Source organism: Dinoponera quadriceps, unplaced genomic scaffold (genome assembly GCF_001313825.1).
Source record: "Dinoponera quadriceps isolate SergipeBrazil2010 unplaced genomic scaffold, ASM131382v1 scaffold566, whole genome shotgun sequence".
Classification (NCBI taxonomy): Eukaryota; Metazoa; Arthropoda; class Insecta; order Hymenoptera; family Formicidae; genus Dinoponera; species Dinoponera quadriceps.
Window position 1 is genome coordinate 4,698,229 of NW_014555972.1, and position 5,136 is coordinate 4,703,364.

Sequence of the window (5,136 nt, forward strand, 5' to 3'; positions counted from 1 at the left end):
CTTCGCGTATTCCGCTGCGTGTTGCCCCACGAATCCGTTCGATTATTGCGAATTCAAACGCGATCGCGAAGACGCAATCCCCGGCTGCGATTGCAATCGTTTCACCCGCTATGATCTCACGATCCTCTCGTCTCTTTCTTTCTTTTTTTCGCGGCTTTTAATTTATTAACGGCCGCTTTACGACTCCGGCCGGTCGTAAAGCGCACGCACTTAGCGCGTTGCTGCACGCGAGACGCGACGGTAAAAGAGGGCCGCGTGACACGCGCAGATTTTATGGCGTGCATTTTCAAGTTTGCGAAAGGAAACGACGAGAGAGGAAGGACGGTTGCGTTTGGGCGATTGCACGAGCGCGCAAGAAGTGCAATATCGGATACACGCCGAGGCGAAATTTCACTTCCGCATTAACTCGGCAAATTCCGTTGAACTTGAAGAACCAGTGACTTATTATTATTATTGGCTAATAAGTTATATAGTAATTTTTATTGATCGTTTAATTGTAAAATTATAAGATAATTCTTATTGAGTGACAAATTATGTGAATACAATCTAATTTTCAACTCAAGTATTTTTTCCTCGTTCTCAGCGGATCCGTGAAATATTCGTCAAGATCGAAATCCTGTGTGTTATTTTACGTGTGTATTGTTTTTCCTGTGAATTATCTTACGTAGCTGAAAATATGTGTGGTGCCTCCGCAGCCTCGGCGACCTACATCCTCCGATCTGGTTTTCCGATGCGGCATCCTGTCTGCTTCATTGTCCCGGACTCGTGATGCTAATATCAGATACAGTTTGACTAAGAAAAAAGTGTGTTAATTAACGCGACACTGGCGAGAGCTCGATCAAATGTTATAGGAGCAGACGAAATGCTTCGATCACTCACCGGTAATCGTCAAATATGCGCCGGCTCGCGCAATTCTCATCGCGGTATTCTTCGCCACTCACCGACTCCAATCGTAAGGACTCGGCCGCGGAAAAGTGCGCGACGCGCGAGAAATAATAAGCAATAGGCAGAAAAGCTATGACTATCCCCACTATCAATCGCCGACCATTGTTGTCGTCTGCTGGCAGCGCGAGACGTAAACATTCAACATTCGTGAAACATTCCAGAGCCTCAAGGTCAAACTCACCCTGCGTCTCGCTTTTCCGAGCATTTTCATTGCGTCTCGAGATGTTAAGCGACACGTATGTACGCGTATCGGCGCGTTTTAATTTTCACTCTTGAGCGAAACATCGTCGTCTTCTGAAATACGTAATCGGACTCTCGTCGTCGTTGTTTAGTTTCAAGTTTTCTCATGCGAATCCACACGAACCCACACGAGCGTAGTGTCAATACGAACAACAACTGGGAGTCAGGATGCTGGGTCGTGAGGCCAGGACGAAGGACGGAGGACGCCGCTACGTAGGCTGCGATGCATCGTGTATTTCGGGGTTTGTCAAATTATTTGTTATTCCGAAGACTTACATTTCCGAAGGATGGTAGACGTCAACTATTATGTTACTTCGATATTGGTTGCACCATCTCATATACAGTCCCTGGCCATTGCATTCGTACAGAATTTATTCACAAAGCTTTCTGCGCATACTCGAAGACATATCCGCGATATTAGATAATTGTAACATCAATAGACCTTCTCAAAGACAACGAATGCATTTCTTACTGTTATATAAGTCTTCCCGCGCGAGGATATAACGCAACGCGATGCGTGGAAAAGCGGCGTGGCCTACAACGTTTGTTCCGTTGCGTATGTGAGCAATAACTTATTCTAATGTATGCAAATAGGAACAAAAGTTGCAAATAACGTCAGGAAAGTATGCAGACGCGGAAAAGTGAAACGTTTCGCGGTGAAATAGCGAAGAAGGGGGTACGATAAAGCGAGAAGACGATCGTGGAAGTAACTCTTTGCTGAGAGCTGGTACGATCTGAAAATTAGCAATAAGATGAAATATCAATACGTTTCTCATTGTAGAATTGTGTAATGACTGTTGCCGTAAAATTCTCTCCGTGTGCCATTAACTATATCTTCGTGAGTAAAGTCTGCGATAAACAATTTTCCCTGTAAAAAGAAAAGAAAATTCGCAGGAACAATATAAAAATCCGCGGATTACTTGGAACGATCACACGACACGGCGTTCCCGCTCATTACGTAATATCTCGTACGAGTTATTTAACGTATGCTAACGCGTGGAATGTTTGACACTCGCTACGATGAAAGCAAATCAAAGATCTCGGTTGGGATTAATTGGTAGCCTGTGGTTTCGTTCGAAGGTGTTCAGTTCCGACGCGGATTACGCAGGATAGAAGCGGACTGTGGTTAGACGGGCGGTAATTAATCGAGATATTCGCTAACCGAGGAAAGCGGACGAAACGTCGCGCGAACAATGGGCAGGGAGAGAACATCTTCTGGCTCTTTTCTTTTCCGTCGTAGGAGGAACGAAAGGCATGTTTTATGCCACTCCCGCTAATTCCACACCGATATGATCTGTGATCGCGTTTCGTTTTACCAGCCAGCTACTATATCAATTATTTCTCAACGCTGCTCGAGCAGCAGCCATGGGAACCGAGAAGAGAGACGCGGTAATGCCTGGCATCTCCCGTTGATATCGACGATCAGGATCTCGCGTGAATCTCTTCCTCCTCTCGTATCCGTTTTCACACACGCGAAGTATTATCAATTCGAATATTACGCGGTGGGATTTCACGAATCAATTCCTCGGGAACGAGAACATAATTGGTGTACGTTGAATGCCGCAACGGTCACCGGAATTATGACACTACCTCGTGTCTCATTAAGTTACGCGTATACGTAAGGTATAATTAATTATATTTACGCGAAAAATCGATTCCGCACGGCCAATACAGAGGCCAATGGGATGAGGTGAAAGATACACGCGCCTCGAATTATATTGATTTACCGAATCATCGATAATTCAATCGCCAATTAAGCTTTTGTACAATCAACGGAAATAACCGCGGCGGCCAACGCGTCAACATATTATCAACAGCTATTCTCTTTTATTAAAACTTCTCCCTCTGGGGCTACTGGTTGAAATTTGAAAAGCGATAATATCTTAAACGGGTTTTATTTTAATACTTTGACGCCGGCTGTCGCCTACGTCTCTCAGACATGTTTTCGTGAACTCAGTATCCACGTTGTTAATTATAAACCTGACTTAATCATGTTATTTCATAACAAGAAAAATCGTAAAAAAAAAAACTGTAGCAGATTGTATCAGCAACGGAGAAAATCGAGTTGCACTTTATACTTCCATTCATTCCTCGAATCTGGATTTAAATAAATGCCTACATTCTCCTGCTTCGTTGATACGCCAAAATTTTCCATTGCCTGAAGACCAGGCGAACACTCTTGTAGGAACAGAAAGATTCCTGTAGAAGGTTTCTATTCTCAGTCAATTGCTCTCACGATCAGTTGTTCCAGCCGAGTTTCAATGCGACTGAATGTTCACACGAATGTTCTCAGTCGTGGTAACAGAGAAATCTTTTCTTCCCGATTAAAATTTGGATACTACTTTGACGCTCTTAAGAATAGCTCGTGCCTATTTAGATGCGCGGAACCGGCGATGCGAATCAAACGACACACAGGGGATACTATCGACGTTCCCCCCAACGTTCGAGTCTCTCGCGGCCGAACGATGAGCATATTTGAGCCGCGCAGCAGTAGCTTTCCTCGCTATTACGGAGAACGTAGCGTTCCGCGCGGTGTGTCCGTTCCAGTTTAATTCCGCGTGATCTAATCCGATCGCAGTCCTTCTGGCCGACGAGTGTGTCGGCTGGCCGACCCTGATCAAGCCGCTGCGTCGGGAGAACCGCATTCTGAATCGTGTGCAAGGATCACTTTCGCTCCGTTCATCGCACGCGCGTTCTGCGCAATCTTGCATCTCGATGTTACCCGCGCGGCGATCCCGCATGTTGTGGCAAAGAATCGCCGTTTTTTCCCAACGCTGAGGTGCGAACGCAGTACACCGTGGTCGCACAGCTGCTCCGGTTATGTCTCAATTAAGTCGTGCTCTTCTTGAGTGCCGTATACGCGTCATGATGAATTTTTTCCGGTCTGTGCGCACACTCGACATAAGTGGAAGAATCGGAGGGAAAATGTGTCGGGGGTTGGAGGTTCGCCCGCTGGGCCGGCAATCAAACCCGGGACCTTCCGTTGGCGAAAGGAAAAAAAAGTTTGATTGAATTTTGTCCAGACAGTGAACGGACGAGCCAAACGCGTCTCGGCTGAAGAGTTTCTTTTCTGGTTTTCATGACCGAAATTCGGTTCTTACGAAATAATCAGAAATAATCAGAAATTCTGCGCTCACTGTCTAATAAATTCAACCAAACTTTTTTTTCGTGTATACAAATGACACTTAGCAGCTGTTGCGATAGATATATATATTTCCTTTCTTTCTTATACATTTTCGTGACGGTGATAAGTAAAATTTTATTCTTATACATTTTCATGACGATGATAAATAAAATTTGATTCGTCTCGGTCCATTAAATATACTTTCGATTTTCCAAGAAGTTATTTCTTACGTCTGTTGATGTGCAACGATCCAACGTATTTCGTCATCAGCTGTCGTTTAGTTCTGAAATGCTTCGCATTCGAAAATTTAATCCGTGTGAGTTCTCATATTAACCGCGCTCGAGTACCGCGCAAATCAGCGAACCTCGTTACTTGCTTGCGCGACGATATTTTGTAATTCGCGATAATCGGACATCGAGTCCGATCGATGGGTGAACGCAACAGGATCATTAAGAAATTCCGTCTACTTGTCGGGCGACATGAGGAACACTTTATGCACATTTAATCCAGCCATTTAATTCGCACATTCATAAAATCTTGCAGAGTCACACTGCCGATATCCTCAAATCGTACCGCGGACGCTTTCACGAGTGCGACTCCTCATTGAGGCTTTCTCTCATACGTTCGCCGACGAAAAGCATATAGTATTTATCCCCTCCCCCCTCCCCTCCCGCATGTCGGGATCGATAATAATTGAAGTGGTCCGTTTGTCTTGAGTGAGTCTTTAGACGGTGACACGGACGATGATAAAAGCGAAGAATCAGCGACACCAAAGTGTCGGACGAAGAGAGAAATCGAGAGAGAAAGAGAGAGAGTGAGGGGGGGGG

General features: G+C 45.1%; 1 protein-coding gene across 1 annotated transcript in view; it reads left to right on the plus strand.

Annotated features, from left to right (window-relative positions):
* Positions 1-1,399: 1,399 nt before the first annotated feature.
* The window catches only part of LOC106746378 (zinc finger MIZ domain-containing protein 1), a 147,645-nt gene continuing 143,908 nt past the window's right edge, over positions 1,400-5,136 (plus strand). Inside the window, exon 1 of the mRNA XM_014622941.1 lies at positions 1,400-1,427. The gene's annotated coding sequence lies outside the window, so the exon portion shown is untranslated. The remainder of the gene's footprint in view (positions 1,428-5,136) is intronic.